This window comes from Rhipicephalus microplus, chromosome 1, assembly GCF_043290135.1.
Source record: "Rhipicephalus microplus isolate Deutch F79 chromosome 1, USDA_Rmic, whole genome shotgun sequence".
NCBI classification, from domain to species: Eukaryota; Metazoa; Arthropoda; class Arachnida; order Ixodida; family Ixodidae; genus Rhipicephalus; species Rhipicephalus microplus.
This window is the reverse complement of record NC_134700.1, coordinates 148364724-148387773: the sequence shown is the minus strand read 5'-3', so window position 1 is coordinate 148387773 and position 23050 is coordinate 148364724. Positions and strand designations below refer to the sequence as shown.

The following is a 23050-nucleotide window of genomic DNA, read 5'->3' as shown; positions in this document are numbered from 1 at the left end:
TACGGGGCTGGTGCCTCTCAGCTGCCCCTCTTCTCGCCGGATAGGCACACTTACCATAAATCTGCGTTCTATGAACGCCTCTGGTTGGCTGCTTCTCCGACGCTTTGTGGTTTCTGGACGCGTGGAGAAAGGCACAATCTTTCTCTTTATCGACACGCTTCCTCCCTTGCCGCCTCCACTCCTTCCGTCGCTCCTTTCTTACACACTTCCTCTGAATGCATGCTTGAAAAAAGGACCCAGACGCGGCTGACGCGAGTCGTGCCTCCAGGGTACCTTCTCGCGTGTGCAAATATCGTTGATAACACTACTGGTTCGGAGCATTGCTAAGCAGAGTGACGGAACTGCGCTTGCTGACGCCTGTCCTTTATTCATCTGATGAAAATTTGCGTCTAAGGTATGGAAGTTCCATATTCACTTTTAAAGACGACACTCTGTCTTGCGACTATTCAGCACAAATATATCTCTCTGTCTGTCTGTCTGTCTGTCTGTCTGTCTGTCTGTCTGTCTGTGTGTCTGTATGTCTGTCTGTCTGTCTGTCTGTCTGATTGTCTGTCTGTCTGTCTGTCTGTCTGTCTGTCTGTCTGTCTGTCTGTCTGTCTGTCTGTCTGTCTGTCTGCCCCTCTGCCTGTCTTTCTGTCATTTGTAACGGCTAAAGTCAACCGCCTCCTTAACGCCCACCAATCTTGACCGGGTTTCTATGTTCGTACTTGTGTGATCGTCGATTAAAAATCAAATATTGCGCATAAATAGGCACAAGGTGGACACATCATAATTCTGCGGTCTGTTTATTTATACTAAAATAGCAATAGGAAGCGGATTTCAACGTCCCAAAACCATCATATGATTATTAGAGACGCCGTAGCGGAGGATTCTGGAACTTTCAACCAACTGGGCTTCTTTAACGTGCACGCAAACGCACAGGTGTCTACAGAATTTACACCTCCACAGAGTTTGCAGTCACCGCCGCCATGATTCAATCCCACAACCTGTGGGTCAGCAGCCAAATATCTTAGCCATTAGACCACCGCGGCAGGTCTTATACTAAAGATGACATACATAACTGATTCTAAGGACCACAGCGTTTATTACGCTGCGCTGACCATACCACGCTATGCACGAAAAGCCAAGTGTTTTCTACGTTTTGCTAAAACGATGTGGCGCTTCCACCTACCTTGCATTCTATAAATTACGGCCTCCGAGATAGCGTGCGCACACCCGGCGTTCGCTATATCGGAGGCTATCCTTTCGTTTTACAAGATTCCTACCAGGTTGCACTCATGTCTGACGCAGCGTAAGAACCCATTGATTTTGGAAAAGTAACGACACTCTCCTTCGCGCGGGCGTTTCCTTCTCGATTCTTCTCACCCGTTCGCCGTACGTGCGGCACGCGCCGCCATTTTTCGCAGACACTACCACCAGCGCGCCACCAATTAAATGGAGGCGGGTTCTTTGCAGCATCTTGAGCGCCACAGTGGTGCTGAAAGTTTTTCTAAGAAGTGATAATAAAACTAAGAACACTGAGGCAACTGTTTATTAAAAATACCTTTCTTCCAAAGGTCGTATAAGTGTTGCATGCTAATCAAATAAAAAGTTGTTATTGGAGTTCTACGATGCGGATGTTGTTCTGCCGAATAAGAACATGCTGTACGCTTGCGTCTGATAGAACTCCGCTTGTGGCATGTTCGTCTGTGTTCCGATTTTCCTGACTCCTGATCTATACATACCGGCCCCAGAAGAACGTAAAATTTTAGCAACACATTTTCCAAATGAAAATAGGCGCACATATCATTTTCTCAAGGACCTGAAGAAAAAAAAAGCACCAGTGTCTTTACAGCCTTTTTTTTCTCACTTAACGTACCATTTCTTTCTTGTTTACAACAAGCCACTAATTCTTCGCATTCATTCATTCTTTACATTGTTTGCACCTTTCGGGATATTTCTTTAGGCATGTTTTCTTACCCCAAGTGAAGCCCTCACTGTCCATACAGTTTGCCATTCCCGCGTTTTTTGTTTATCTAAGGGTGACGCTGCCTTCTTTTTTGCAACATATGAGCAGAGGAGTAACTGATCCATGTTGCCTATGGGGCTTGCAGAAGCTTATATCTTACGGACCCCAAGGTTCTGCCAGCCCGATATCAATGCGGCCGTAGAGCCGAACACTAAAGTGTGAAGAATTATTATCCGGCACCTCCGTTTCCAGATCTGAAGAATAGATGCGTTTGTGATACAAGGAATTGCCTCACATCTGATGTTATGAGACATGTTAGAACCTCATTACGAGATGTTGCCACTTTAGTAAACACCGGCCCGTCTTTGTCACGGATGTCAAAAGCACTGCAACAAAAATTATATGAACAAAGGAACAGCTAGACAGAATTCATACACCTTCACTCACATAATAACATGAAGACAAGCACTACATCAATTCTGACCACAAAGCACTATGTTTCTCAAAACATCAGTTGGTTTTACGCAATATGCGTTCTGAGATAACACTATTAGCACTAAAACTGGGAAAGTGCAGTCATATATTGACGCACGTAAAGGTTAATAGTAGGGAGGATGATGTGTACTGCTGCTTGCTAGGTTCGTCCTGTTTGGTCTTAAATTTCAAACTGAAAATTGCGTGTTTGCGTGGTTGTATGATGATGAAAATTGCTCCTCTGCCTGGTTAGTTCATCGCTGTGATGCACAGTGAACTTATTTTAAAAGCCGGTACCGCAAACGAGCTCACGGACAACCAATGATTTTTTCTTCCTTTACACAAAGAGGAAAAAACATTTATAGAAGAAGTAACTCTCGAAATTTTATCAATTTGCTTTTCAATATTATTCCCTTGAGTCAAATAAAAAAATGCCTCGAGCCATTTTCGAATGCTTTTGAACAGAGTCCCTAACCGCTTGACGCGCACTGTGGTGATTATGTGCAGCCGTAGGAGCAAAATTCTCGCTGCTCGCTCATTCAAAAGCACCCACGTTCATGCAAACGCTTACAGCATACTTCCTAAGAAATTGAGCTTCGTGTTCATTAAAAATCCATTACGGAACGACGCTCACAAGCAAAGTGGAAACTTTTTTTTTATTATGCGCTTTACAAGGCACCTGAAAAAACTATTTTTTTTTCAATTACACAATTAAAATACACATTTTTTTACACTTAACACTTATGCGTACGGGAACATACATGCTTAACGAGATATGGTGAATTTTTCAATATAGATGGCCTGCTTTTCGAGCTGCGATTCTCATTGACACGCGAGAGCGTCATTCGGGGTGAATGACGCACGCATTTAAATAAATATTTTCACTAAACAATTCAGAAGCTATCACATTGATGCACATCACGCTATTTTTATCGTGTGACTCAGAAAAGATGGAATTGTCGGGATATTAGTGCGATGAGTATGGGAAAAAGTGAAAATTATGCAGTATTAGTTGAAATTTAAGAAGTAAACATCTCTGACCAACACGCGGAGTATGTGAATGCAGCTACTGCGGAAGCTGCATAGTTTACGTCATATTCTCCTTGGCCTTGTGGTCGACTTACGCACGTGCCCCTTGAAGATGCGACGTTAGTGTCGACCACGGTGTTAGAATAACTTAGGTGCTGACACTCACCGCTCCGCGTAAGGGGAGGGCGCGGGCAGAGTGCATTCGCCAATGACCTTGAGCCACGAGTAGTTTCCATCGCGCGAGTGGAGATGGCACTCCTTCAGAGGCGTGCCAACTATTGGAGCGGCGCTCATTCCGAAATTCGCACGCGAACGAACATCTTCCTGAAAGCTTTGTGGGCATGGCATTTTGTGAATTAGAAACATTTTGCTCTGTGCGTGTGAGCATTAGCATTTCATTTCTTTTTCTGATTCGCAATTTCTGATTTCTGCGCACATACTTCGACGCGCGCATACTTTGACGCTCCGAGTACACGTTAGCGGCCCTGTAGCTGATCGTGCCTCGAAATGGGCCATTGGTGTTTTGTCCTGAATCGCAAGTCGGGGTATCGGAAGCTTGTACAGAGCGTGTGTCACTTCTCAAGGCTCCGTGTGAACCAGAGCGCTCGGATAAGTGGCGACGAGCGGTTCCGATAGCTGACAATGTCTTGGGACCTACTCTGCCACATATCATGCAGAATACAATAGAAACAACCAGTTGCAATACACGAAAGAAACCTGTGCTCACATCCGATGCTGTGCCTGCTGTTTTACCGGGGCTGCCCGAAATGTCTGATCGTGCATCAAAAAAGCAGCAAAGGTCTGCGAAAACGACTGGCTCTATTGCCGACTTCTTGGAAGTCACCGGAGACAAACGGTTCAACTGCATGTGAAGTGCCTGATACGACCGCTGAAAGTACGCAAAGTTTTTTGTGCGATGAGACACAACATGGTGATCATGAATGAATAGGCACGCATGCAAAAGGCAGCGCTTGGACTTCAGCCGTGATGGGCCTCCTCCGCGTGAAGAGGAGCATGCTTCTCAACACGACACTGATAGTGTTAGCCCCTGCGCTGCTGTCAGTTACTCATCGCAACGGAATAGTAATTACTTGTTTTAAAGTCAGATGCCATTTTTAGCAGCCTCATCTATGCCTGTTTTGATCAGGAAAAATTATATGCTGAAAAGCAATCATAAAGGATACTACTTTTGTGATGCAGCCGTGTTTTTTTATATTCACTATATTCACGTTATATTCACGTGATTTTAATTAGTTCGCCATGCTTGGCGTCATCAGACCAGATTTTCTAGTTTTTGGATGTTTCTAGCGCTTAATCATCCCCGTCTTGCAACATGGCAGGAACACTTCCGAACACGGTACTCACTACACAGCACCGTTTGTTAGGGTGAAGGCCTTAGACAGCCTTAGATGCCTAATCAAACGCGAAATATGATTGCCGGTGTTCCGCGTCGGCAGCGTAAGCGAAGAGCTGCACAAAATTTACTGCTTAAGGTAGTGCGCTCGCCTTCAGTCTGATAGACACTTGATCAAGTTGACGTCCACGTGGCCACGTGGCTAATAAAACAGCGCAAAGTAAAACTTATGGCACTGGCCCGACAAGGGTGTGGTATGGGTTGACCCAGGGTCGACCTTTGGGACCCAATCAAGTTTTTCCCAACATACCATGCTGCTTACAGTTCCAGAGGCTGAAATGGAGTCATCGGCGTGACACTATCAGCAAGACTGGCAAGGGTATACCTTGTCGATATAAGTTTCTAATAGAACGTGTGTAATATCGTAACATATTACTTGAAAGTTTTCTGACGAAGTTTTTCGTTCATTTTGCTAAAGAAACAGAACGCGGCAGCGATATCTGCGCGCGTCCATACACACACACACACACGAAACACATGCGCTCACATACACACACAAGCGCACGCAGACTATCGCTTTCCTAATAGCTAGCGTGCCTTTGTCTTCGGGCAGGTATCCTAACTACCACTAAGAACTTCACAACAATGATAACATTTCGTTCGTTCATTTAATACGCAGTGAAATATAGTGCTCTTTTCACTGAACATTGAAACTAGTTGTGATGAAAACGCGCTTAGTTTTGGCTAATGATTCATTAATAAAATGGCAAAGCACTCGGGGACTTGAACACGCAACAAAGACAACTTTATTGACAGCAATACAGGCCACACAATACTTCAGATACTAAATAGTGTTCGGCGACGGCCCATCCAGCAACCGACCGCACGGACTCCGTACCGTAGTGCATGATATTGAGGTAAGGAAGATGTCAGAAGAAAATTCTCTTTGTCGGGATCAGCAAACGCAGTCTTGTCACTCTTCATGACACTCGGCAGTGGCAGTATCAGGCCCCTTTTAGGCGTTTTCGCAAGCGACAGCTGCATTTAGAGGTGGGACACAGGTTACTGACGTCTAGCTCCTTTTGAACAAGCATTCTTAGGTAATTTGCGAAAAGGGAGTAGCGGGAAAAAGGAGGAGGTGGAGGAGGAAAGGGAATAAATGAAAGGCGTGGATGTCAAGCAGACGCACGTCCGGTTTGCTACCATGCATTGGGGGTAGTGGTGAGGGGATTAAAAAAGAAGGAAGAGAGAAGTGAAGGGCAACGTGTGGATACATGTGACCTTGTCCATTGCATGCGTATAAGCGGTTGCGTTGCTAGAGGGAAAAGGAGGAGTTACAAGGAAGAAAGGAGGTGAATGGTATAATGTTAGAAAATGTAGTGATTTTCCCAGTGTCCCCCGAAACCAGAAAGAGTTGGAGCAGCCACCAAGCAGCGGCAATGATAAAATGCAGTTTTATGGTAACATTGAGTATACTTGGTTCGACGGGAGGCAACCGAGAGGCATCAGCTGCTATCACGAACCTCATGTGCTGCAGAAACTTGAGGGAGCGAAAAAAATCGACGAGGGAGAAAAAAGGACAAGGGCCTCAAGACGTGGTTTGTCTGTGCGTGGGCAAAGGGCTTTGCCATGCAGATGGATGCCCCACATAAAAGAAAATCACCCTTTATTCCGTCGTTTTCATTAATCTACTTACCCGAAGGTAACTGCAGACACTTCTCGGAGAATTTCTGATCATGTCGCGGCTTCAAACGACTATTGCTTTAAAATTGGCGGCCTGATTCAATCTGCTAAGTGTGCATCTTGAATCTATCTCGGTGGCTTTGCAAGAAAATAAGCTTAGTCTATTGAATAAAATATAGGCCAGAGATACGGAAGCAGGCTTGTTTGCCACAGGTGATGGCAGAGAAACCGCGTTTTTACTTCAATCTCTTGTTTTTATATACTACTTCATCCGCTTGTCCAGATATTCCAATCAAAAATATTATGCCTGATAATGCCGAAAAGCAGTGATCGATGTTCAGTGTATAGGAAAGGTGCATCTTTGGGTGCGTCACACAATGTACATTAATATTTGGTTCTAAAATAGCGGGGGCGGAAACGCATAAAGGACGTCATTCTAATACTTGACATGTGGCACAGACTCTTTCGTGAAACCTCAGTGTTTTTTCTGCTTTTCCCCTCTCTTTTTTTACTGTTGTATTTTCCGCGTTTTGTTGGGTCCTTCGTTACTTCTAATTTTCTCCCTATTTTTTATTTATTATTCCTTTTGTCTCTCTCTCATGTGGTCGCTCGCTTTCCCTTTCATTTTTGGTACGTGGTTTATGTTGTGTTTCGGTAACCACAGTATTAAAGTTCGCATTTTATATCACAATCAAGACGCCGTATAACAAGATATGATGATGATGATATGTGGGGTTTAACATCCCAAAACCACCATATAATTATGAGAGACGCCGAATAACAAGAGCACAACGCTATGCATATGGCGCGAGCGTGCCCTCAGCACGGCAGAATTGGATATGCTATACATACTTTGGCCTGTGTTAATGTCGTCATTGAGCACTCGAGGTACAGCCGGGTAAGTGGCCTCGCATGCATTATGCCAAACGTCCAGGGCAACATAGGACAGCCTGGCCCGCCAAAATGTGCTGCGCTTGAGAAAACTTCAAACAACAACCACTGGCGAAAGTACCAATGAAGTACGTGAATCGAAAACGCAGGGTGCCATTCTCTCAATGTGAAACATCGATTTGCTGCCACTTTCGCAAAACGCGCTTAGCTAAAAAGATGAATACGCTATGTAGCAAAAACTGAAGGAGCATGTAGAGAAACCATGGCAGCGTGGCCGTGAAAAGCGTTCCGACAAAAAAGAAAAAAAAACCTTTCATACAAAACATAAGACTCAAGCTAACGTTAGAAGCTCGCAGCACCACTCTGACTACATCCCTTTTCCTTTTTCTTCTCTCTCTGAGCGCTGATCTATGATCGAAACGTTCTCAGGCATTTTAAAAGCACGGTGAGTGGGTCGTGGCACAGCGCCAGAGGAGGGCACGGATTCTAGCGTAAGTAGAATTCTTTTTAAACTACAAAGACGCGGGGCACCAAGTCGTCTCAGCCGTATATAGAACTGAAAAAGCGAGTCAACTTTCGTGTGTTTCTTGTTCCTTAATCCTGCTGAGTACGTCAAGAGCAACCTGCTGGGACAAACATAAAGGGCCCGTAAACCACCCACAGGCAGAAATGTAGATTTGGCGTTGCAGTTGTGTACGAGCCTGCAGTGAACAATGGTGGAATTCCACGTCTTTTCTCATTTCGCTCTTTCCTTTGCTAGGGTGCATTCGTTAGCTCGATTGACCACCTCTCCTATCAGCGTCCGAGGTTGAAATGCAACAAGTATGTGCATGTGCTAGCAGAAAAGAGGCTTTCTTTCAACCAATGACAGCGTCTCCGGTACGCAGCGTCAGTTGACGTCATGCCAGATGTTCTCGATACATGAAAGGCACGGAGGGCAGCACGCGAGCGTCCGTTGGTGGTTTTAAAAGAAGTGACGAAGTGCTCGCTGTAATGACGCTTTCCAAGAAGCTTAACAGAGACACCAGACGGCCATCTCACACATTCCTTCATCTCATACACTTTGCTCACTTTCACATACCAGCGTTCGAGAGCACACGCGCCTTCAGTTTATAACGGCTGCGACAACACCGGGGGCCGACCAGACGCGATAAGAGCCAGAGCAACGAAGAGAGAGAGAAACAACTTTATTTCCGGCGCAACGAAGAAACAAGCAGCAAGAGACGCATGCGCGCGCGCCTTCTCTTCCCCTTAAAACCATACGCCGGAAACCACTTTGGTTCAAACACTGAGCGAATAGACCTCTACCGGGGTACGTCAAAGCGTGACGTCACCTGTGCACATGCAAGGCGCTGTTTGGCAAAACACTCCCGCCAGTGGCCGAGTGGGGTGCAGTTGCTCGGGGCTTGCAAGTTTTTTTTTATCTTTTGAAACCTTAAGCTTTATCTCACAGTGGCGACATTAGCCGTGGTATGTGTCAGAGAACATCTAGGTGTGTGGTGCAGTGCGTGATGAAATATTTGCCACGTTGGTTGGCTGTTTATCTCGGAGAATTGAACACACGTGGTGGCCTGTGCGAGGAACAGCGGCATCGTCTTCAAAAATGTGCAGTGTTGACTGTGTTGTGTAGTGTGCGTTGAAAGGCACCTACAATATTGGTTCACCTTTATACGGACGGTGAAACTGTGAATATTGTGCGTGGGTGTGTGCAGTGCGAATAACGCCGTGCGTCATGTTTGCGAAAACGCTGGTATTCAATGTGGGACGGTTGCAGTAAACGGTTGTCGATGTAACTTTACGATGTGACAATTTAATGAAAATAAAAATGCATTTGATGCGATCGTCTGCAAGTGGGTACATTACAGCGTATGCGCGGCGTGCAGAAAAATAAATGTGCATGATCTTTGGGTGATATGTACGACTACGCATGAGCTATAAGCAACGTTGTGGCGTTGACGAGTCTGCATATACGCTTCACCACGGCTATAGCTCACATTATCAGATACCTGATACGTGTTAATGGCAACAGTGGAGATTTTCATTTCTTATCTACTTTGTACTTTTCCGGCTTGATTCCTATGAAGTGACAATGCGCATTAGAAGTTTGTGCATCAAGCCTAAAGGAGCAATATAAATACACGAACATGTTATAGGTGTCAAATGCAGCAAGGTAACTGTGGCAGATAATATTATACAATTTAAAGATGTCGGGCTTTACATCACAATAATTTCACTGGGTTATTGAGAAACGTAGCTGCAGAATTTCACTTCAATTTTCAGGAGGATATGTTAACCTCAGGCTAACGCAGGCAATAAGTAATTTTGTTTCTTTTCAATTCATCTCCAATCAGACTTTGGGCAATGAGTGAGAATGTTATCCGTGACGTCGCGCAAAGTAGCTCAAAACCAAGCTGCCGCCAAAGCTTTACCTCGTGTTGAACTGTATAGAACATGCCACGATGGAAATTGAATAGGTTTACATTCATGCGATGCAAATATTTCTCAAAGTGCCAATCACTGTATACATTCAAAACGTTTGCTTTAAAAGAAGATCAGATTTTCTTGTGGCTGCCATCTACGAGGGCGAAGCCCACTGCGTGCTAGTCGTTTCCTCGGGTACTCTAAATAAAGTTTCTCCATTCATACATCTACGACGAGCAAATTTCCACACTATAAGAAGTGACTATTCTGCGACTCCCTCCTTTAAAAATCTGTGGCTTTAGAACATAGCAATGCAGAAGTTTCTGTCGAAGGATTGCAGACACGCAGCTCTGCTATGCAGAAAGATGCCGCCGGCGGAACAATTTTGCCAACCAGCACCTGCTCCGAGAGAGAGTATGGTGGGCGGGGTGCCCGCAGTGACGTCACACTGTTTACAAACAGAGAGAGGTCTATTGTGGAACCCTTCTTCAAGAAAAGGGTTACACACTGTCAGGTTACATGACTAAACCGCGGAAAATACAAAAACGATCTCGCCCTTTTTACAAATTTGGCTATGCTGCGCGCCCAGTAAAAAATTGGCAGATCCTACGTACAGTGGGAATCGATGATTTGCGAATCACGAATGAGGAAAGTTGATATATCACTTTGAAATCAGCACAGCGTAATGCGGCAGACGTAAATTATGCCGTACTTGACTTTCATGTCAAAGTTACGCCTGGCACTTGCGTTCGTCGTTCATTCACGTCGCGTAACATCTAATTTAGTATATGATTGATATGTACGGTGTAACGTACCAAAAGCACTATATGATTATGAGAGACGCCGTAGTGGAGGACTCCGGAAATTTCTACCACCTGTGGTTCTTTATAGTGCACCCAAATCTGAGCGCACGGGCCTACGACATTTCCGCCTCCATCAGAAATGCAGCGGCCGCAGCCGGGATTCGATCCCGCGATCCGCGGATCAGCTGGCGAGTACCTAACCCACTAGACCAACGTGGTGGGGCAAGTTTGCTATATGTAAAGTTAGCGTAATAGCTGAGGGCGCACTATGAGCACAGTATGTTGTCAAGTTTTACGTGACATGCATGTGATGATTATCAGGTTTCCGCACATCAATTATCATCGCTATTCATTACGCCACGTAATACCAAATTGGCTATATGTGAAACTAGCGAAGCGGCTGCGAGCGCGCCATGAGTTATGCGACAAGCGTTGCATGTACTCATGTTGTTACATGACACGCATGCCATGATTATTGTGTTTGCCGGTGTTGTTTACCTTCGCCATTAATTCACGTCACGTACTACGAAATTTAGTATATGTGAAGCTAGCCAAATGGCTGCGGGTGCACTACGTATGTCGCACTTAGTCATGTTTTACATAACACGCATATATGATTATAATTTCTGGACGTTTGATTTATCTTTGTCATCCATGTATTCACGTCTCGTCATGTCAAATTCGATATATATGGAGCTAGTGAAACGGCGGCAATTTCATCGTGAGCGTGGTATGTAGTCATGTTTTTACGTGGCAAGCATGTCATGATTATCACGTTTTTTCCAGTCATATACTTTCGTCATACAGTGGCATCACGTAATATCAAATATATATGTGAAGCTATGGAAACGGCCGGAGCGCGCTATGAGCTTGGCACATAGTGATGTTCTACAAGAGACACATGTCACAGTTATAATGTTTGCACCTTTCATTTGCTTCGTCACTCATCCACGTCACGTAATACCAAATTTGGCATATGTGGAGTTCGCGAGCCGAGTTGTGATCTCATAACAGCTTTCGCTGTCAAACAGGGCTTTACTTTCGAAACACTTTCGCATGTTCCCTTCAAGCTCTCGCAACCAATTTCGAAAAAAGCACTTTCGAAACTGAGGTCAGTAATTGCTGCAGTGACCTTTCACAATTTTTCTCATTTTAATCATCTACGCTTCTACCAGGTTATGCAAATCGAAAGAAACCTTGACATTTCAACGTTGGTGCCCACAGACGCAGCCTGTGATACGTCGACTGTAGAATTAGTATTTCTTCATAGTCGCACATTTTGCCCGTTTGCAACCATCCAAGGTGATACATTGCTTCTTCTAGATAAACAATGCTGATACTATTACTAATTACAAGTCATGATCTATGTCGTCGCTATCTCCTACACCCTCTTTGAATTTTAAGTCAAGTTTCACGCTAACCTGTAAGGTTTGAAACGTTAACCACCATGAAATGATCGCGGATGGCGTTTCTGAAACCCCGTGACTGAAAGTAATCGTGACGTTCCTTCAGGTTAATGTGAAGACAAGGCTGCATGCATGGTTCAGGCTAGAGTGAAATTCAACAATCTGCGTATGATTGAGTATCAAATTATCACTGGCTTGCAGTCCTGCTTAGTGCTCACACAAATAGCCAATATGTGAAAATAGTTTTCTTGTTTTCTGCCAATTATAAGTTACAAAATTGTGTTGAGAATGGCCGAAAAATCATCTCTTTGTTCATCTATTGGGGCTCACTAACGAATATTGTTCGTATCTGATTTCGCATACTATTCTCGTCTAATGTCAGTTTGACTTTGCTCCTATGAACAATTTTTTTGGTATAAGTATTTGTGATCAAAGGGAACGGATACAACTCTGTGCACTGTGGATGATAGAATACCAAGGGCAGCAATATCTGCGAATCTTTGGAAAATTGGATGGTGCAGTCATAAGTAACTATATTTCGAACTCAAGAACATATGAAGAACCAAAAGTGGCCGTATATAGTAATATAGGTATAGTATTTTGACGCAGAATATACCATTAGAGGCACCTTGAAGAAAGAAAAACTAATTAATTTCTCTGTAGCAGAAAATCACAAAAAATGCTATGTAATTGTGTCTATGTACTTCCTTATCCCCATGCATTTTTAAACACGAGTGCGCAATAAAAATCTCATGCAACACCATTTTGAGGACGCGTTTCATAAAAGATACCACGTGCGAATATGTGTGTACAGAAGAGACATTGGAAATCCCTGGTAACCGATGTTTTCTTAGATCGGCATTGTGGATTTCTCGAGCCCAGACCATGCTTCTTTTGAAGCATGCCCATACGTTCGACTGAAACGTGAAGAAAAGCCTTTTTGCATACATGGTCTCTTCACTTCTGTCATGCTTACAGAACTACTTCGTACAAATCAGGTCGCATCGATGCAGCCCATGTTAGATGCAAATAATTCAAAAAACGTGAAAGAAACATACGAAACATCTATTCCTTGAATTTGCCACTATTTCATCGTCAGCTTTTGCTAACCTTGCAAAGTAGCTGGACGAATACGGTGACAGAAAGACCACAAGAGAATGGTGATCTTTCATTTTCGAATTGCGTAACAGGTTTGAACGCATTTCACAAAATACAGCTTTACTGCAAGCAGAGGACATCTATTTCTTCGTTCAAATAATACGGCCAATCACCGAGTTTCCTACGCCACACTGTGATTGCCGCAAGTAAAATATCAAACAGCTCCTTAACCTGACACGTGCTAGACATGATGGTATGTAGGCGAACGGTAGTGAATTCACAATATCATAATAATGCAAATATATAATTATCAATAATATATCAGCAACTCATAACGCCAATCGCTTTGCTCATCTCTTGAGACAGATTCAAAGAAACATGATGGTTTGTTGACGTATAGGTGCAATAATGAGATTTATGGTGAGCTCTTTTTTCTATTCAGAAATACTGCAGGCACTACTGGAGCTCTAGCAAGAGTGGAAACATCATTTATACGTAATCAATAACAAGAGTGCTCTCGCCAACATATGCGGTAGGTATGACTATAATCAACAACAAAGAAAAACATTTATTCGTCATTCAGGGCATACACAAATATAGCAGTGATAAAGCATGCTTATATAATAATTCAATAAAATAATTTTTTTGAAGACGGATTCCCTTTCCTAAATATTTTATGCCTTCGGATAGAACGTTTCTTAGAACTGTTCGGATCATCACCATCATCATCGTCAGCCTGACTACATCCCCAGCAGGACAAACGCCTCACCCATGTTACGCCAGTTAACCCGGTCCTGTGCTTGCTGCTGCCAATTTATACCCGCAAACTTTTTAATCTCGTCTGCCCACCTAACCTTCTGTCTCCCCCTAACCCGCTTGCCTTCTCTGGGAATCCAGTCAGTTCCCCTAATGACCAGCGGTTATTCTGTCTACGCGCAACATGCCCGGCCCATGTCCATTTCTTCATCTTGATTTCAGCTATGATATCCTTAACCCCCGTTTGTTCCCTAATCCACTCTGCTCTCTTCTTGTCTCTTAAGGTTACACCTACCATTTTTCTTTCAATTGCTCGCTGCGTCGTCCTCAATTTAAGCTGAACCCTCTTTGTAAGTCTCCAGGTTTCTGCTCCGTAGCTAAGTACCGGCAAGATACAGCTGTTATATACCTTACTCTTGAGGGATAGTGGCAATCTACCTGTCATAATTTGAGAGTGCTTGCCGAATGTGCTCCACCCCATTCTTATTCTTCTAGTTACTTCAATCTCGTGGTTTGGCTCCGCGGTTATTACCTGCCCTAAGTAGACATAGTCTTTTACAACTTGAACGGCACTGTTACCTATTCCGAATTGCCGCTTTTTTCCGAGGTTGTTGTACATTACTTTCGTTTTCTGCAGATTAATTTTGATACCCACCTTTCTGCTCTCCTTGTCTAACTCCGTAATCATGAGTTGCAATTCGTCCCTTGAGTTACTCAGCAATGCAATGTCATCGGCAAAGCGCAGGTTACTAAGGTACTCTTCATTAACTCTTATCCCCACTTGTTCCCATTCTAGGCTTCTGAAAACCTCCTGTAAGCACGCGGTAAATAGCATTGGGGAGATTGTGTCCTCCTGCTTTACACCCTTCTTGATTGGTATTCTGTTCCTCTTTTATGAAGCACTATTGTAGCAGTTGATCCCCTGTAGATTTCTTCCAAAATGTTTATATATATACTTCATCGACGCCCTGATTCCGCAGTGTCTGCATCACGGCTGATAAGTTTCTGAATCAAGCAACTTCTCGTAATCTATGAAGGCTATGTAAAGTGGTTGGTTATCTTTTGAGCATTTCTCTATTACCTGATTGATAGTATGAATGTGGTCGATTGTTGAGTAGCCTGTTCAAAAGCCTGCTTGTTCCTTTGGTTGATTTATTTCTAATGTTTTCTTTACTCTATTAGCAATTACCTTTGTTAATAGCTTGTATACTACAAAGAGCCAGCTGATCAGCCTGTAATTCTTGAAGTCCTTGTTATCTCCTTTCTTATGTATTAGGACGATGTTAGCGTTCTTCCAAGACTCTGGTACTCTTCCTGTCAGGAGACATCTCGTAAACAGGGTGGCTAGTATTTCTAACACAATCTGTCCTCCATCTTTCAGCAGATCTGATGTTACCTGATCCTCACCAGCAGCTTTGCCTCTTTGCATGCTCTCCAAAGCTTTTCTGACTTCTTCTATCATTATCGGTGCGGTGTCATCTGGGTTACTGCTAGTTCTTAGTAATAAAGTCGTGGTAATACCGGCTACCTGATCCTCACCAGCAGCTTTGCCTCTGTGCATGCTCTTCAAAGCTTTTCTGACTTCTTCTATCATTATTGGTGGGGTGTCATCCGGGTTACTGCTAGTTCTTAGTAATAAAGTCGTGGTTATACCGGCTACTGTACAGATCTCTGTAAAACTGCACCGCTATTTTAACTATCCTATTCGTATTGGTAGTTATTTTGCCTACTTTGTTTCTTAGTGCATACATCCGATTTTTGCCTATCCCAAGTTTCCTCTTCACTGCTTTGACGCTTCCTCCGTTTTTCAGATGGTGTTCAATTGTCTCTATGGTATACTTTCTCACATCGCATACCTTACGCCTAATAATCAATTTTGAAAGCTCTGCCAGTTCTATTTTGTCTGTTGTACTTGAGACTTTCATGATTTGACGCTTCTTAATAAGAGTCTTCGTTTCCTGGGAAAGCTTGCCAGTGTCCTGTCTAACTACCCTGCCTCCAACTTTCACTGCACACTCCGTAATGATACTCGTCAGATTATCATTCATTGTATCTACGCTAAGGTTCGTTTCCTCACTAAGAGCCGAGTACCTGTTCTGAAGCGAGACTCTGAATTCCTGTACTTTCCCTCTCAGTGCTAGTTCATTGATTGGCTTCTTGCGTATCAGTTTCTGTCGTTCCTTCTTCAAGTCTAGGCGAATTCGAGACCGTACCATTCTACAGTCACTGCATCGTACCTTGCCAACCACTTCCACATCCTGCACGATGCTTGGGTGTGAACTCATTATAAAGTATATTTCGTTCTTATTTTCATCATTAGGGCTCCTCCATGTCCACTTGCGGTTTCCTCGTTTTCGGTAGAAGGTATTCAAAATCCGTAAATTATCGCGTTCTGTGAATTCTACTAGTAGCTCTCCTCTGTCGTTTCTAGTGCCGATGCCACGGTTTCCTACTGCCTGGTCTCCAGCCTGCTTCTTCCCTACCTTTGCGTTAAAGTCTCCCATCAGTATAGTATACTGTGTTTTTACCTTACCCATCGCCGATGTCATGTCTTCATGGAAGCCTCCAACTGATGCGTCATCATGGCTGGATGTAGGCGCGTAAGCCTGTACCACCATCATCTTGCATCTTTTATTTATATTAATTACGATACCTACCACCCTTTCATTAATGCTATAGTATTCCTATATGTTACCAGCTATGTTTCTGTGAATTAGAAACCCCCCTCCCAGTTCTCTTCTGTCAGCCAAGCTCCCATAGAAAAGGACGTGCCCATTCTGTAGCACCGTATAAGCCTCATCTGTCCTCCTAACCTCATTGAGCCCTATTATATCCCATTTAACACCCTCTAGGTTCTCGTATAGTACAGCTAGACTTCGCTCACTTAGATAAGGTTCTAGCGTTAAACGTTGTCAGGTTCAGGGTCCAATGGCGGCCTGTCCGGATCCAGAGATTCTTAGCACCCTCTGCTGCGTTGCAGATCTGACCGCCGCTGTGGTCAGTTGCTTCGCATCTGCTGGGGACTGAGGGCCGTGAGTTAATTGACGTATGCATGTGGGAGGTAGTGGCCAGATTATGCACCAGGGTGGCCAATTCTTCTTTGGTGAGGGAGTGTGTTCCCGATGGTGGTTACCGGTGAGGCCGCACCCCAGGCCTCCTAATGCAGTTCAATCACCACGCGCATTTTTTTTTATCCAGTTGGGAACTGCGCGGCACTGGGATTTGAACCACGGACCTTTTGCATGCGAGGCAGATGCTCTAACCACTATGCCATCGCTGCACTGCTCAGATATTTTACATTTACTTTTCATGCGTCATTGTGAAGCGCAAGCAGCTTTTCGGGTTGTGGCGTTCTCATATCTTTTTAAACGCGATAGTGTTTTATGCCGGGGCCCACCACTACTTGAATGACAGGCTTCCGTCACGAATATGACATTCTTAAGATTTACTTGAACAGAACACAGGGTTATGATCAAGAAAAACAAAGATTTTAAAGTTTTGCTAGATGCGGGGTCCAACCCACGACTTCTCGTACTGCAGGGAAAGATACCAAGCGCTTAACTAGTACGCCCCATCTATATACGGGAAGAGTACTTCACACGTGCTTTACATATCTTTCAATCTTTCCTCTGTACATCGCTCTTAATTTCTCGGGGCAGTACCGCTGCCTATAAGCGGAGGAGAGAAGTGCTGCGCTGTGACACTAAACCGCACCGATAGAAGGCACTTAGGCAGCCTCAGCACTAGAGTGCTTCGATGTGTGCTCCCCCGTTCAGAGTGGGGTCATTTTTTGAAATGGTCCCTTGCCGCGCTCGTCTGACGTGTTTTTGGCCTACGCCGTGCTTGTTTAAACGCGTGCGCGGCGCCTGCCGCCTTGTCACTCGTCTGAATTATCACAAGTCCCGCAAAATGATTGCATGCTGCGTGCCACACAGGGCACAAATCATTTTAGAAATGAATGGAAGGTGTTTTCTTTCTCAAACGACCCCAAAAGAAGACATTTATTGACAGTGAAAATAAAGAGTGACAAGTGCCAGCTGGCGAAAGCTTCTTGTGTATGTAGCGTGAATATTGCCTTTAAATTATGTGCCCCTAAATTATGTGCGTCAAATTTGAGAATTAGAGTAGAATAACATCAGACGTACGTAAAAGCTTATATTGTGTGCCTTAATGGGGCGTGTATTACCGAACCGCTATCGTTTTGACAGTCCAGGGAATCCGTACCGTTTCCTAACACACAGTGTTCCGCATCTCTAACTTGCCTTAATAAAGGTAACCTGTCATTCCTTCAAAACAAAACCAAGAACTTCTCCACCCACAAAGTATAAAAATATCACAGCATATTCACGGAATTAATAATGATGAGTGGGATGAAGCGTCCGTCAATCAGCCCATGCTTACGTCCATGCGTCTGTCCATTCATCTAGTGACCACTTCAAGTACCACCATCTCGCTTCTTTTTATCATATATTCATTATATGCAAGTACTACAAGTCCAACAGACAATTCAAGGACTGAACGAAAGTACGTACCACATTACGCTGTGTTAACACCGAGAGTGTGATAACCACGCCGTGCTACGTTTTTCGTAACATGGGGAGGTGCGGATATGCGCCCGAGGGCGGGTATATATGTGCCACTGTTATGCAGTTATTTGCCACAGGTTACACACTACGACAACCGAGGACTCACAAGTCACGCCACAAGAAGCTTCGCCTCTAAAACTGAATATTGATATTTGCAGCTGTGCGCCACTCAGCCACAGCCGCAGCAGCCGATTTACCGCGCCACCAGTCATGATCTATACGTTCTGCAACACTTTCAGTCATGAAAGATTCGTTTACTTGTTGAGATGCGCGCCTACAAACTCCTAAATAGCAACATTTATAATCGCGTTTGTGAAAGCAATTCTAGCACTAGGTGCCTTTACTCGATAACAAAATGCCACGAAGCCACGTGTTGGCGGCGCGCGCATTGAGGAGTGGGCCAAGACATAGAGCTTCCTAATATACACTAGAAGGAACACTGGCGCTAGTGTCTAAGGGAGCTGCAACGCACGGCGCTCAGCGAGCATGGGAACGATGGGTAGTACACACATTGGTCTAATACTCGTACTTCTGGCCTGCTTTTGGCTCCGTGCATGTTTGTGTGGCTTGGAGCTGTTTTCTCACGAAACAAATATTAGCAAATGTTCAGCGATTGCGCTTCACCATCTTATTCTTTTAGACTTACCTTTCCAAATCGGGTCACGAAGTTCAAAGGGGCTGATTCTTTCTTTCAAAAAAAAAAAAACGAAACACAGCAATAAACGAAGCCGCAAGTACGATTCCGCGTCCGAAAATACGAAGACCAAGAAAACGTGTGCACTACCCATCATTCCCATGGTCGCTGAACAATCGCAGTGACAGAGTCCTCTCTAGTTAGTTTTAGGAAACCCTACGGGCCAAGTAATGGCGACTGCTGTAGCAGAAGACGCGCTTGTCTCCACTCTGAACGGAGCGGAGGTGAACGAGCGCATCGACGCACTTTACTCAGCACTATGGTATGGTGCCTTGATGCCAGAATTAGTACAGACCGCGGGTCACGATACTAATGGACGCAGGCGTCAACGTCTCTAACCGAGGCCGCTTTAGTGGCACTGGTCGTATATTCTGCTCAGGGGGACATGGCCTCCGGCCTCCAGACTTAGCTTTGACAACGTTTCAGTAACCTAACGTCGGGGACCACGAGCAATTTGACTCAGTGACGACTCAGTTACGTGCTTTGTCTTGTGTTGTGTGTTCCGTGTAATAGTTGCTGCGCTTCCTACCAAGATGGATTCATACCTACTGGCCCGATACATTGTTTATTGTCTTTCACGTTGTGCTAGCACGTGCAGCAGTTATAGTGAACTGGTACCAAGATGTTGGTTCTAGTTCACCATAGCAGCAGTCGGTTCTAGTTTCCTATAGTTCCCTATCGCCGCCTATTCACACGAGCGTGGAGACACCTCCTATGAGGACTGCTGCATTAACCACCGCCGAAAGAATGCAGCGTCGACGGCCTAATGTCGCGAAATTGAGTCTGGTGCAGCGGCCGACACACCAGGGAGGAGCAGGAAGACTTCGAACGTTCGCGGCTCAAGCTGAGAGCTCTGCCTATCCCGTTGCCAAAGTTGAGCGCATCGCGACCCAACTGGCTGCGATACCTGCACCGAAGTGGGACTGAAATGATTATAACTTCGCCGATGCGACGAACGTTTAGGACGCTGCTTGCCAGAACGACGCCACGTGCGAAGCACAATAATAGGGTGGTCGCCGACCCGTAAATTATGAAGCCTTTGCCGTAGCGGACCAGGATTTCATAAAACCAATTAGTGAAAAGCCCTTCTTTTTCTCTTCCATTGTTTGAGCATGCCTATGTTTCATGTCCGATTTGTGGGATGCACCATTGCGTGCAGTATAGTACCTGCGAAAAATATATCACGATCATGAGTTGTTTCCTGTAGTGATAGAGAAGAAGTGGGATGAAGCGTCAACATAAGTGCGTCAATATCTAGGAGTAGCCACTAAACACCTCGCATACATTATCTATCGATGTGCAATAAACATTCAACAATACTTGTCTGACGACACATTTCATATCCGTTTGTTGAATCAATTCTTATATCAGAGGGATAACCCATGTTTTAGGGGCGAAGCTCCTTGCAGCGGCACCCGTTCGTCTCTCGTAGTCGTAGTGGTAGTGCGTAAGAAGTGTTACATTTGGACCTGCAAGATGGTGATGGTGGGAGACTTCTCCTGTGCTTTGTTGAACAACAAAGAGTTCGCGGCGTGTGCGTTAACTAAACGCCGAATGCTCCTGTCTCTCATTCCACATTAGCAGCCATTGGCATGCACATTGAGCACTAACTGACAGGAAAAGATTGCTACGTCATACTCGCTGGGTGTAACCTCCTTGGTTTTAGCAAGGTTTAGCGAGCGTTGGGCCACAGTGCGATGAATACAGTGAACTAGTATATACCATCAATTCGAGGTGGTTAAAGGTGGGAAGTAGACCCGAAGCGCAAGCCATAAGAAAGTAAAAACCGAATTCTTCTGTCTCTCATTTCCCATTAGCAACCGTTGGCATGTACATTGAGCACTATCTGACAGGAAAAGGTTGATACGTTATACTCGCTGGGCGTAACCTCCTTGGTTTTAGAAAGGTTTACCGAGCGTTGGGCCGCAGTGCCATGAATACAGTGACCTAGTATATACCATGAACTCGAAGTGGTTAACGGTGGGAAGTAGACCCGAAGTGCAAGCCGTAAGAAAGTGTGCATGTGCCACCTCTCGTTTAGTCATTTGAATGTCCGCTGGATGGCGGTGCTTCTATATGGGGAATATATGATAAAAAGATGCGAGATGGTGGTACTTGGAGTGTTGAATAGATGGACGAACGGACACACAGAGAGGTGCATGGATGGACTCATGAACGGACGCAGGGGCGGATGCATGGACAAATGCAGCAACAAACGCACGAACAGAAGCACGTACGGACGGGCCGATGGACGGTCACACAGACGGACGCATGGACTGACGAAAACAAGAACGAATGGACGGACGAATGCTTCGCCCCACTCTCCATCATTCACTCCGTGGATATGCTGTCAATTTTTTTCCTTTTCTGCGTGAGTGCTAAAGAGCCCATGTGAGGTCGTTGTAATTGCAGACACCTCATAGCCTGCAATAAGCGATACGGCACACGTACGCCACCGCTGACAGCCTAGTTCATGGGCGCCGCGCCATCAGGATCCACCGCAGTAATGGCGGCAGCAGAGTGAAGCGAAGCTCCTAACGCGATTAGGCAGGTTAATGATGCGTCAATGTAGCGTTGCAAATCACTTAGTGGGAATGGGTCTCCAAAGTACGCAATACGTGTGTTCGTGCGAAGGAGAAGGGCTACCACTAAAATATAGCAAACAAGATAGACGCACAGCAGTTATTCATGAAAGGGAATGATGTGCCAAAACGGCTTCGACACATTGGTGCTTTAGGGCAGAGAGGCGAAGAAGCTGCAGAAAAATGTCCATCGCAGCTTTGCCAGGTATTAAAGAACATGGTATGTATTATTTGCAGTAGAATGTAAGGGATTTTTGACGGAGCTCACCACAAAGAAGGGTTGCGCAGAAATATGGCACATGAGTTCGCCTTCTTACTAATGATAAAGAACGAAACACGATTTGCGAACGCACTGTTTTATTCTTAATGTCACCACCGCCTTACCAACATATTGTCATTGTGGACATGGAAGTAGCAAAAGAAAGTAAAAAATTAAAATGCACCTGATGTTTAAAGAAACTAAACATTACCTTATGTACAGTGTGTCCCAAAATCCACATTTCTATCTGTTTACATCCAAACATTTAGTAGAGCAGCGATGGCGTAGTGGTTAGAGCATCCGCCTCGCATGCAAGAGGTCCGTGGTTCCAATCCCGGTACCGCGCAGTTCCCAACCGGATTAAAAATCCGCGTGTTGATGGAACTGCATTAGGAGGCCTGGGGTGCGGCCTCACCGGCAAACACCGCCGAGAACGCACTCCCTCACCAGAGAAGGATTGGCCACCCTGGTGCAGTATCTGGCCACTACCTCCCACATGCTTACGTAAAACAACTCACGGCCCTCAGTCCCCAGCAGCTGCGAAGCAACTGACCATGGCGGCGGTCAGATCTGCAACGCAGCAGAGGGTGCTAAGAATCTCTGGATCCGGACAGGCCGCCATTGGAACCTGAACTTGGCAACGTTTAACGCTAGAACCTGATCTAGGGAGGGAAGTCTAGCTGTACTATTCGAGGAGCTAGAGGGTGTTAAATGGGATATAATAGGGCTCAGTGAGGTTAGGAGGACAGATGAGGCCTATACGGTGCTACAGAATGGGCACGTCCTTTGCTACAGGGGCTTGGCAGACAGAAGAGAACTGGGAGTGGGGTTCCTAATTCACAGAAACATAGCTGGTAACATATAGGAATACTATAGCATTAATGAAAGGGTGGCAGGTATCGTAATTAAACTGAATAAAAGATACAAAATGAAAGGTAGTACAGGCTTACGCGCCTACATCCAGCCATGATGACGCTTCAGTTGAAAGCTTCTATGAAGACGTGGAATCGGCAATGAGTACAGTAAAAACACAGTATACTATAGTGATGGGCGACTTTAATGCAAA

General features: G+C 44.9%; 1 long non-coding RNA gene across 1 annotated transcript in view; it reads left to right on the top strand.

Moving 5' to 3' along the window:
* Positions 1 to 207: 207 nt before the first annotated feature.
* The window catches only part of LOC142799984 (uncharacterized), a 65204-nt gene continuing 42361 nt past the window's right edge, over positions 208 to 23050 (top strand). The window contains exon 1 of the long non-coding RNA XR_012893920.1: positions 208 to 394. This is a non-coding gene — a long non-coding RNA (uncharacterized LOC142799984). The remainder of the gene's footprint in view (positions 395 to 23050) is intronic.